This window comes from Brachyhypopomus gauderio, chromosome 1, assembly GCF_052324685.1.
Source record: "Brachyhypopomus gauderio isolate BG-103 chromosome 1, BGAUD_0.2, whole genome shotgun sequence".
NCBI lineage: Eukaryota > Metazoa > Chordata > Actinopteri > Gymnotiformes > Hypopomidae > Brachyhypopomus > Brachyhypopomus gauderio.
Window position 1 is genome coordinate 19,697,914 of NC_135211.1, and position 12,944 is coordinate 19,710,857.

The 12,944-nt window shown below is 40.9% G+C and overlaps 1 long non-coding RNA gene across 1 annotated transcript; it reads left to right on the forward strand.

Annotated features, from left to right (window-relative positions):
* The first annotated feature begins 3,235 nt into the window (after positions 1-3,235).
* LOC143526907 (uncharacterized) lies at positions 3,236-11,692 on the forward strand. The gene is made up of 3 exons (XR_013133988.1): positions 3,236-4,153; positions 4,308-4,400; positions 9,819-11,692. It is a non-coding gene; the product is annotated as an uncharacterized LOC143526907 (long non-coding RNA).
* The last annotated feature ends 1,252 nt before the right edge of the window (positions 11,693-12,944 follow it).

A 12,944-nucleotide genomic window follows, 5' to 3' on the forward strand; every position in this document is an offset into this window, starting at 1 on the left:
AGGACATCTTGTGTTATGTTATATTCTCTACATATATTTTCTACATATGACAGCTATACTCTCTATATATAGCTATACTCTCTATATATAAACCATCATTTCAGGCTTCCATACAGTAAAGTGATTGTTCATGCATCTCAGTAAGGTGAGCGCATTCATCTTCATGAAACCAGCTTCTATAGAAAAACGTGATCACATTCTAAACTTTGGTGCATTTCTTCACATTGAAGGAAAATTTTTTTCCCAATCCTCTCCATTTCAGTGTAGCAGAGTTCACACTTACTGGAAAAGAACTGCATACAAACAACTTTGCTCTATATCTGGGTTAATAAAATGAAATATGTAATATTGCATTATTTCAGCAGTTGTTAAGTGACCTCTCTCTGTTGAATAGATTCTGTTGAATCTATATTTCTCAGGTTTTTTTTTTTTACTATTATGCTTATTTTTATATTTATAATTATATGCCTGATGCTTTTATCTACAGTAGCTTACAAAAATATGTAAACAGAGGAAGATGAGGTGACGAAGGGTACACAGGGAGCAGAAACTGAGTGACTAAGATTTGCATCATTTCTCTGTGATTCACTGTGATTAGTGATGAAAATGTCCACTCTGTAAAAGCAGGAGAAGATTTATATGTGTGTGTGTGTATATATTGTTACGGTGACAGCTCCGGGCCCTTCCCTGTGGGCGTGCCGCTACGTTGTCTGCGTGTCGTTGTGTCCATGTATGTACTTCCGTGGGTGTGGGTTGTTTGTGAGCGTGTTCATGGTCACACCTGTGCCTTGTCTCGAGATCACGAGGGTATGTGTTGATCGTCTATTTAACGTGCGTTCGTGCAGTGTCCTGTGCTCGTCTTTGTCTGAGTGTCATTACGTCCGTGCTTGTGTGTATGTGTTCCGAGTTTAAGACAGTTCCTTCAACAGATCTTCACAGAGCAAATAAAATAACATTGTGAAATGACAGTGTTTATGTGTATAAGTTGTACTCCTTTGCTTTGCTGTATGAGTCAGATTCAGTGTGGGGGATGTAGGTGTGTGTGGGGGAGTGTATTGGGTGTGCGGGATGTAGGTGGGTGTGTGGAGGTGTAGGGGTGTGTGTGGGGGTATAGGTGGGTGTGTGGGGGTGTAGGCATGTGTGGTGGTATAAGTGGGTGTGTGGGGGTATAGGTGGTGTGTGGGGGTATAGGTGGGTGTGTGGGGGTGTAGGCGTGGGTGGGGGTGTAGGTGGGGGTGCAGGACCTCAGGTTTGGCTGACTCACCCTCTCTCCTGGCTCCTGGGCCTGTTGAAATGAGTAGCATACTGACTGTACTGGTGGCACTGAGCACTGTGGGTATCCCTTTAGCTCCAAAAGCCAACTAATCTGATTTATCTGTAAGCTGGAAGCACAACAAAGAACTCCACTGTTTCAGTGGAAGTGTTTCTCCGTAGAGTTAAACAGTCGCATATGGAATAATCATCAAAAGTCTGCACAATGAAGGAATTGTGGCTATTAAGCCTCTTCAGCCTTTGGTTTGATCAGTTGTATTCACTTTGTGGCTACATTTACAGGCCAAGTCACAGCTCACCTTTCAACTAAGTAAAAAGCTTGTTGATGAAACCTTATTTAAAATGTTTCATTCAAAATGCCTACCTCTAGGGAATTCAGAAAGCAGCAAGACTACATGTGCATAGACTGCATTAGCATGGAGCAGTATGGAAAGCGTTTTAGCACCTGTCTTCCCAAACTATTTCTGAGGGGTAAGATGTCAGTATCTATAGCACAAGCTCTTTTGCATTTGACAATTTGGAAGTTGGATAGTTGGATTTCAAATGAGCTTATGAGGATAAAAAGGCTTAGATTCCCTATTTTAGGGTTAATTTTTCTTATTTGTTTAATCTATACAGTCTTCTACTGTGCATTCTCATTCTGAGTCATAGTGAAAAGACATTGTCAAAATGCAAATGAAACACAGGATATGATCCAAGTCTTGTTATTTTAAAAATTCTTTATACAATACAAACCGCAGTCAGTGGAATCTTTGCCCTCTCTGACTTCTCTGACCCCTTGACCTCTTCTAAGTAGGGCCAATCAAGGTGCATTTGTTTACTGATGATTTTCTTAGTCTGATTTTTTAAAATGGATCTGATTATTTTCTTGGTCTCCATCCTTTCATCTTTTTGCTGTGCAGCCTCTGTGCTAAAGGTGGGCAGGGTTCGTCACGCTGCATGTGGCCGTGCATGTGCTAATGTGCTAATGAAATCAGACGTACTCCCTGTAAGCTCTCTGTGGTAGCAGGCCCAGGGTCGCCGCTCCTGCCTGGTTCAGTGCAGGCCCTATACGAGAGCGCCCTGCAGGAACAAGGCACTTGGACCACATCCAGATTCACAGGTGATGCCATAATGCTTAAGCATTAAGCCCTGAGGCAGGCACTGCCAAGTGTCCACAAGCAACCCAGCACACAAACTTACGTGTACACACACATACTCACATGCGCGCGCGCGCGCACACACACACACACACTTATACACATCCTCACACACACACCTTTTTGGACAGTGTGCTTCTAGCTGGTGCAACCACTGATGTAAAGGTTTTGATATTATTGTGAGAATTTACATTAGTAATATTTAGACACAGTTTTATCCATGTTTGACACAATGTTAAATCTTTAACTCTGTCTTTAACTGCATCTGTGTCTTCCCATTCCTCCATAAAAGATCAGGAAGTAATGTGCCATGCTGGGAAATCCAGGAGAGCAGTTATATCTGGGTTGGTTAGACTATTTTCATCTCAGTCTCTGTAATGCAGTTAATTACCCTCCATAATCAGTAATCCACTCCTAGTACTAAAACAACTACCTACATAATCAAAGCAGGTGCATGTACAGTGAACATTACACATATGTATACATATTAGACTTGGGTTTTGTGTAAGGGTACGCAGAATGTTCGGTTTGGACGTCACGGTTCAGTACAGATATGAAGGCTAGTATTCATTTGCTTTATTTTGAACAGACAGTAGTGCAAGTTAGTTTGATCCACTTAGTGTGGAATAATTCCGCTGAGGTAGTACATCCCACAGTGGATTAACCAGTAAAATGTGGTTGGTGACCTTACACCCTCACATAGGTCATGGTTTTATTGTAGGGCTGACCAGAGCTGCTGCTGATTGAGCTATTATTAAAGTGCTGTGTAGGCCAGCTTTGCAAACAAAGGGCCATGACTTAAGATTTTTATGAAGAAAGTTCTAGTATATTTGTTTTCTTTATTTTGTTTATTTAGTAAGTAGTTTATATTCTTTATTTGGATTTATTTTGGTGCTAAGTCAGTGGAAAGTGTGTTTGGAGACCTGGGCAATAATTAATAAACAATAATGGTGCGTAAATTATCCTGATGGCTCCCGTCTCAATCCCTCCAGCGGTCATCCTGTAACAAATGGTGTCAGAACTGCTGGTAGAGGAATAAAACGGACAAGAGATACTGGAGATCATCTATGTGACGGGAGGCCAAGGAAAATGCTGCCGAAGTTGAAACAGGATAAGAAATTACATCTTGTATCAAGTAAAAGGGGAAGTGGAAGCATTAGCGGTGCCACAATCCTTGAGACATACTATAATGACACTTGTGTACTCGGTCCCATGTGCAGGACATCTGGGGAAATACAAGACATTGGCGAGAATCACTAGTTGTTTTAGTTGGCCATTATTATATACGGATGTAACAGAATTTTGCAAAGTGCGTAGCGAATGTCAGTTAACGGTAGGGAGAGGCGTTTCACCTGCGCAGTTGCAAAATTTACTGGTCATGGAAACGCCATTTGAACAAATTTGCACAATTTGTTCATTGCACAGTTGGGAAAAGACTGGGACCAGTGATTGCCCTACTTATTGTTTGCATATAGAGAAGTACCACAAGCGTCGATGGGCTTTGCACCATTTGAGTTGCTGTATGAGAGGAACAGGTGAGAGGAACCCTGGATTTACTAAAGGAACTCTGGGAAGGTTCATGAAATGAGCAAAATAATGTGGTCCAGTATGTGATTCAGATGAGAGAACAGCTGGAGCAGATGACATCGCTAGCCCAGGAAAATATGAGGAAGGCGCAAAAGAGACAGAAGACATGGTACGATCGTAGTGCCAAGGAGAGATAGTTCGCTCCGTGTCAACAGGTACTGTTACTTTCACCTACGAGTGACAATATGTTGTTGACTTAATGGCATGGTCCGTATGAAATTTTCCGTGAAGTGGGGAAGGTGACCTATGAAATTAAGATGCCTTATAGAAGTAAAAAGAAACCAATTTATCATGTGAATTTGCTTAAAGAATTTCATCCCAGATCGACGTCAGTGGAAACGCAGCTGTTTGTGAGAGCTGTGGAGGAGGAAGAAGATCCAGTGGAACAATACTTTCCCACAGGTAACAGCTTACAGGTTCGCCCACAAGTCTGCAAAGTGAAGGCGATACCTTCCTGTATGATTTTCGTTTTTGTTTTTGCTTTGTTTTTTTTTTTGGTAGTTGCTGGTTTGCCTGGTATTCACCATTTCCAGAAGGGGAAGGTCATGTAACAGGGCAGATGCCTGTTCCATGGGAGATTATGCCTTTTTCATGGGAGGTTCTAAGTGGTATAGAGTAAAGGGGGATATTAGGAATTTGTCACGTAGGGCTACGCCCCCCTCTCCTAGCTGTCACTCCAGTGTCCCTGTTCCTTGTGTCTGTGTTGTTCCCTGCTCCTTGATCCCACCCAGCTTGTCTGTTGCCCTGGTTTCCCCTATCTGCCACACCTGTCTTCGTCGTCTTCACCTGCGTCTTGTTTAGTCCTGTGTATTTAAACCCCTTAGTAATTCTCCTCAATGTCGGTGATTGTGTTCATGTATGTATTCATTCCAGTGTTATTCTGATTCCGTGTTCCCTGCCTTCGTGAGTACTTCCCGTTTTCGCTGCCCAGTCGCTCTGTGTTTTCAGTTTCCTGGTTGTTTTGTTTGTTCTACATTCTACCCGTGTTTTATTTCAGTATATCGTTCTGTCATGTCTCTCTATGTTTTTTGTTCGGACTCTTTAACGGATTTGACCAATGCTTTTCTGTTTGACCCTGATTTTGGAATTCCCTTCATTAGATCTCGCTCTCCTTAGTGTTTGTGTCCGCCTCCTCACTCTGCAGCATACACTGCATTACATAATTATTGCTTTTTTTTCGTTAAGGGTTGAGTTGGCTTGTATTTTAAAAAATATTTGTATTTATATTGTACTTGTTACGGTGACTGCTCTGGACCCTTCCCTGTGGGCGTGCCGCTACGTCTGCGTGTCGTTATGTCCATGTATGTACTTCCGTGGGTGTGGGTTGTCTGTGAGCGTGTTCGTAGTCGCGCCTGTGCCTTGTCTCGAGATCATGAGGGTTGATCACCTATTTAATGTGCGTTCGCCCGGGAGTTTCGTGCCCAAATCCGGCCCAAAATTATTTTTCCCTCCCAATCGGCCCAAACATGAGCCGGCCTATCGGGAATCCTCCCGAATCTCCCGATTAGCCACTCCGGCTCTAAATGATTTCACATAGCCTATTGAACCAAGACCTAACACAGTGTATATTATTTAATGCTTAAATGAATAAAGCAATATTTTTGTATGGATCTGTCAGTAATTTCAAATGAAAACATTTTTCAACAAGCAAACAGATAAAAACAAACTTCCTTCAAAGAAAACATGTCCTGTATATTAAATGAATAAAGTAATAAAGGTTTAAAAAGTGCTGAAATTTAGGCTAAAGTACTTGAAAATGCTTGAAATTGTAACTACTTCGTTTCACAACAAATATCTGTCTGACTGAACAGTTCTCTTGTATTACGTTAACAAATACAAACCACTTGTAATTCCAGGGCAAAATATGAGAGAACGTGAAGAAGTTAAGATTGGGCGTTTTGAAAATAAACGATTAAGTAATGTGAATAAAAAGCCAATTATTTCGAATAATTTTGAGTATATGTATAGATATTTAACATAATTAAGTTTATCGTGCTGGGAAATATTGAAATGGACCTTGAAAGTGATGTACAAGTGTTTTAATTCCACCTTATTAAGGTGTATGAGCCCAGCAAACATGACTGGGCTAGTTACAAAGTTACAAAATTCGAGAGGTGCACGACCTCGCGAATCGACAGCGCGCGAGGCCCTAGGGAAGACAAGGGAAACAGATATGGGGATAGAATTGAGTATAACTAAAACACAAAAAGACAATCGATACAATAAACTCAGCCTTGCAACATATGACTACCGAGCAGTAAAGCAACCAAACACACTAACCTGCTGTACATTTCAACCCTCATCTAACGACAATAACAGAACAACTTACACAGCTAGGTGACAGAAAACATCTCAAACAAGGACACCCAAAAGAACCAAGATAACGATTGGCTAGGGACAAGGGTCTGGGAATTCTAAGACAGCCTTGAATCACGCAAAGACCAAAACAACAACCAGCAAGGACTTTGTGTAAACTAAGGATTTAAATAGGAAGATCAAATGAAGAAATGAGGTACAGGTGATATACTTAACACACGGGGGCTGGCGGAGAAAGAAAAAACACTAAAACAAAAGGAGAATGAAAATAATTGACGGGGGGGGCAGGACAATGCGTTACAGACAGACATCACACACTCAGATGAGGACAGAAACCTGCGTCCTGTGATTCATACACATGCTGGCGCAGAGGAGCGTTTCCTTGGCGATTAAGAGCCAGTGTTGCAAGATTCTCCTGTCTCACTGGCATTCATTCATACATATTTTAACATATTTTAATATATTTTAATATATTTTCTTAACATATGGGGAAAACAATGCATGGGAAATGATAATACTTTAGTAAATATGATGGATTATAATGATTGAGCTAAGCTTCCTGATTTAACCCATAGGTATTCGATGGCATGGGTCTCCTCTTCTTGCCAAGAAAACATATCCGTTTCTTCTCATTGTCATCAAACAAAACAAAACAAACCAGTTTCAACACAGTAATATCTGCATCATACTGACATACAGGCAGACTGCCGACACATGGGCAGATTTCTGTACATCCTGCTACAACTGTTTCCCTATTTATTTATTTTTTAATAAAAAAACATTAAAGAAAAATCTTCTAGTGTATAGTGTTATTCTAAAGTGTAATTACTCTAATGTAATTACTCTAATGTTATTCTGAAATGTTATTACTCTACTGTAAAGTATTATTCTAAAGTGTAATTAGTGTATTTCCCTCACAACACAGACGTGCCCCCTCCCAACCAGATGTAAACCCCTCCCAACCAGATGTAAACCCCTCCCAACCAGATGTAAACCCCTCCCAACCAGATGCAGACTAAAATACATGGAGAGCTGCTGCCCTCCCAGTGTCCTATTCAAAAAGATCAGCCACCTCTCCAAATGATCTTAAACAAGTGTCCCTGTATTGATTTTCCTTCTAGAAGATTTAATCCAATGCCTGCAGGATGGGCTGAGGACAAAGCCCCTCCTTTATCCCAACTGAAGCACCCTTAAGTTATTATTCCACTTCCCCCTTCAACATTCACTCTTCTCTCATGGAATTCCAATGCATTACTAATTCATATATTAAAATAAACACATTACAATGGTGTGTTTGTATAAAGTAATTAGTTTAAATGCTTAGCATATCTCTTAAAGCTGAAAATTGGAAGCACCATGGTATCCCGCAGAAGAATGGTCTTAGGGTTAGGGATGTGGGGTTAGGGTTAGAGATGTAGAGTTAGGGTTCAGGACTGGAAAATTAGGGTTCTGAATTGTAGGGCACGTTGGCAGTGGCAGATTATCATGGAAGTGCAGATTATCTTTGCATGTCTAAAGAGATGCTAATGCTCCAGTATAACAAACATTTGTTTAATAGTTTATAGCTGTGAAGTGCACACATACACAGCTCCACACACACCTACACACACACACACACATTAGGAGGAGGTTTGGGCAGTATGAACATTTAATGCACTTTGCAGCAATTTAACCTCAACAGTCACAACACAAAAACAATCATAACACAATAATGCAACCAGTCACACAACAAACATAATACAGTAATGCAACCAGTCACAGAACAACACAACCTCACAGTCACTATACAACAATGCAACCAATCACACAAAAAATCACATCAAACAAAAGTCTTAAAAACACAACAAAACAGTCACACAACACAACATAATCATTACATAATCATAGTCATTACAAACATATTCAAGTACTTTTGCCAGTAGGTTTTAAAATGCCTACTAGCAAACCATTAGTGTCAACAATATAACCACACTGTAATGTAACATGTGAATGTCAACAATGTAACTACACTGTAACAAAGCACAAGTGTCAACAATGTAACCACACTGTGTGTACAGACAGCAAATATGACTTGTGTATATATCAGAGGAATAGAAGATTCTGCTAGTAGTCATCTACAGATATTTTACATGATGCAATATATAAACATTTTTCCTGTCTGGAAGTCCTTCTCCAATACAGTGCTATATTTCTGCTTGTTTTTTCACTCTTGCTCTCTCTCTCTCTCTCTCTCTCTCTCTCTCTCTCTCTCTCACATTCACTCTTACTCTCCACTATAGCTGTGTAGGTCTGTGGGCAGATCTAAGCAGCTTTAAGGAGTTGTTCAGGTTAATCCAATATGAGACGTCCATGAGGCCCCACTGTGACAGTAGTCTGAGTAGCAGAGCCCAAGCAGCACAATGCAGTGTTACACACAACACTGTAAGAAGCACTACACACGACACAGTACAGCAGAATTCAGTGCACTGTGCAACACATCACAACACAGTGCAACACAACTAGCCTATACAACAGAACATAACAATGCATCACAATGCAATGCTTTACTACACTGCAAAATGCACTTCACACAACACAGTTCAACACAATGCAGCAAAACACAACACAACACAGCACAACATAATGCAATGCAACAAATCTACAACCAAACACAGTATTAGCTAGTTCATTATATGCAGGGCTGATCTGGGTCCTGTGGGTTGAGTATGCTGTGGTGGGCACTGCCACACAGTGTGCAGATGTCTGTGTTGTTATGAGTCTTTTCTACTTCTAAACAACATACACTTCAGCTGCACTCCTTCTAGTCACAGCTGTCCACTGGCACACTGAGCCTCTAACACTAGCCTGGTCTTTAAATGATCTTCTGATTGGCTGTAGAGAAACTCAGTCTCTGTTGCCTATGAAGAACTTTCCAGAGAAGGATGTTCTATGACATCCTCTGACAACACAACACAGTCCAATAACATCAAGTAGCACCCATAAGATATCAGGCCAGTGGTATGTAAACTCTTAATATTGTTTTTCCCCAGACATATTGCAATAAGGAATTAAAGCAAATATAATATTGTTTATTCAGTCATCTGTACCAACTACCTGCCCCAGTGTGTATGCGTAACTCTGCCCCAGTGTGTATGCGTAACTCTGCCCCAGTGTGTATGTGTAACTCTGCCTCAGTGTGTATGCGTAACTTTGCCCCAGTGTGTATGCATAACTGCCCCAGCTGGGTCACTGGAGAAGGGAATCCACAGGAAGAACTCACGCTACAGTGCTGTTTTCTTTATAAAGCACAGCGGGTTGATGTAATTAAAGAGTCTTCTGGAGGTGCTGAGAGTGGCTGGGCTCTGACATGAATGGCCTCACCATGATTCTGATGACTCACTACTGTGTCAGGCAGTGTGTGAAATCAAAATGACATTTCATTTGCAGTTACATGACTGTATAGCTTAATTATCATATCATTATATATGTCATACCTTTCCATCTTCTCGTCACTACTGTGTGTAGAGTCACTACTGTATGAGGAGTCACTTCTGCGTGAGGAGTCACTTCTGCGTGAGGAGTCACTACTGCATGAGGAGTCACTACTGCGTGAGGAGTTACTTCTGCATGAGGAGTCACTGCTGCATGAGGAGTAAGTACTGTGTGTGGAGTGCATTACTCTGCTCATAGTGGGTAATTAGATGTAAAAGGTAACTGTAACCTTGGGTATTTTGAAAGGAGTTATATAAGTGTAACTTTCAGTCATTCACTCATAGATGTGGCTAATCTGAGTTTAATCTGAGTAAACATTTTAAAGGAAAAATATGTTGACTCAAAATTTCACAGTATCAACAAATCCCAAAAAAGTTGGGACAAGTAGCCATAAGTGGCTGGAAAAAGGAAATTGAGCATATAATGAAGAGCTGGAAGACCAATTAACACTAATTAGGTCAATTGACATCAATTGACATGATTGGGTATAAAAAGAGCTTGTCAGTGTGCCAGTGTCTCTCTGAAGCCAAGATGGTAAGAGGATAACCAATTCTACCATTGTTGCACAGAAAGATAGTGCACCAATACCAGAATGGTGTTATCCAGCGTAAAATAGCAAAGACTTTTAAGTTATCATCATCAACCGTGCAAAATATCATCAAAAGATTCAGAGAATCTGGAAGAATCGCTGTGCGTAAGGGTCAAAGCCATAAAACTCTACTGGATGGTCATGATCTCTGGGTGCTTAAACGTCACTGCACCTCAGACAGGAATACCCCTGTCAAGGAAATAACAGAATGGGCTCAGGAATACTTCAAGAAAGCATTGTCAGTGAACGCAATCCACCATGCCATCCGCTTTGTACCCAACTGTACAAAGAGGAAGCCATTTCTAATCATGCTCCACAAGCTCAGAGTTTTGCACTGGGCCAGGGGTCATTTAAAATGGAGTGTGGCAAAATGGAAGACTGTTCTGTGGTCAGATGAGTCACGATTTGAAGTTCTTTATGGGACACTGGTACGCCATGTCATCCGGACCAGAGAGGACAAGGATAACCCAAGTTGTTATCAACACTCCGTTCAGAAGCATGCATCACTGATGGTATGGGGTTGCATGAGTGCTTGTGGCATGGGCAGCTTGCAAGTCTGGAAAGGCACCATTAATGCAGAGAACTGTTCAGATTCAAGAACAACATATGCTCCCATCTAGATGTAATCTCTTTCAGGGAATTTTTCAATTCCCTGCATTTTTCAACAAGATAATGCCAGACAACATTCTGCAGCAATCACAACATCATGGCTACGTAGGAGAAGGATCCGGGTACTGAAATGGCCAATCTCCAGTCCTGAGCTTTCACCTATAGAGAACATTTGGCGCATCATAAAAAGGAAGGTGCGACAAAGAAGGCCCAAGATGATTGAACAGTTGGAGGCCTGTATTAGACATGAATGGGAGAGCATTCCTATTTCTAAACTTGAGAAACTGGTCTTCTCTGTCCCCAGACGTCTGTTGAGTGTTGTAAGAAGAAGGGGGGATGCCATTGTAACGATGGGTGCTGAGGGAAGGACGAGGCACAAGTCCGACCTTGCACACGCTAACATCTCTTTATTAATATACAAAATAGGGCAGACAGCGCACGTATAACACTTACACATGTATGAATAACGCAAAGATGAGCATGGGACACTGCGCAAACGCACATTAAATAGACAAACCACATAAGCCCCGAGTGATCATGAGACGAGCCACAGGTGAGACTGATGAACACACTCGGACACAACCACACCCACAAAGATCCACAGACGCAGACGTCTAGATGTAGACGTCATAAACACACCCAAAGGGGAGGGGTCAGGGGCTGTACCGTGACAGTCACACAGTGGTTAAAGTGGCCTTGTCCCAACTTTTTTGGGATTTGTTGACGCCATGAAATTTTGAAACAACATATTTTTCCGCTAAAATGATACGTTCTCTTGGTTTAAACTTGGTTTAAAAAATCTGTGATTTGTGTTCTATTCTGAATAAAATATTAGATGTTGGCAACTTCACATCATTGAATTCAGTTTTTATTACCAATTAGTTTAGTGTCCCAACTTTTTTGGAATCCGTTTTGTACATCCACTACAAAATTCCTGCCTGATGCTTTATCCCATCTACGGCTAACGGGTTTGCCCACTTATATTCTGCAATTCCCTTCACCGACCTAATATGTTTGATGTGACTTAGGTTTGTTACTTATTACCCAAGTCTCTTTAGCTTCTCAACAACTTAACACTTCAGCCACTGGATTACAGGGTTGCTGCTGCCCACCTGCTCATCTCTTCCTGCTCTCGAGTGTAGCTAGTAACCACCATAATCCTAATACTAATTCTAACTCTAACCCTCCTTCTCTGGTAGGGCCGTCTTTCTTAATGCCTTCAATCACCTGAGCCAAATCCTGCCTTCTCATTTTCAAGCTCTTGTATTCCTTTACCATACAGGCCACACAAATGAGACAACATAATACACATAACCACTTCCTTATAGCCTTGTTCATAATCTTCTCTAATCTCTAACCATTTCCTTATAGCCTCGTTCATTAACTTCTCTAATCTTTGACCACTTCCTTATAGCCTTGTTCATAGTCTTCTCTAATCTCTAACCATTTCCTTATAGCCTTGTTCATAATCTTCTCTAATCTCTTACCATTCTTTATAGCCTTGTTCATAATCTTCTCTCATCTCTAACCACTTCCTTATAGCCTTGTTCATTATCTTCTCTGATCTCGAACCACTTCTTTATAGCCTTGTTCATAATCTTATCTAATATCTAACCACTTCTTTATAGCCTTGTTCATAATCTTCTCTAATCTTGAACCAGTTCCTTATAGCCTTGTTCATAATCTTCTCTAATCTCTAACCACTTCTTTATAGCCTTGTTCATAATCTTTTCTCATCTCTAACCACTTATTTATAGCCTTGTTCATTATCTTCTCTCATCTCTAACCACTTCTTTATAGCCTTGTTCATAATCTTCTCTCATCTCTAACCACTTCCTTATAGCCTTGTTCATAATCTCAAATTTTTCCACATGTGTAATGGACTGTCATGGACCACCAAATATGAGGCAACAATCCAAACTGAAGACACCACAAATTGTGTCTTACATGGCAACAGAGAT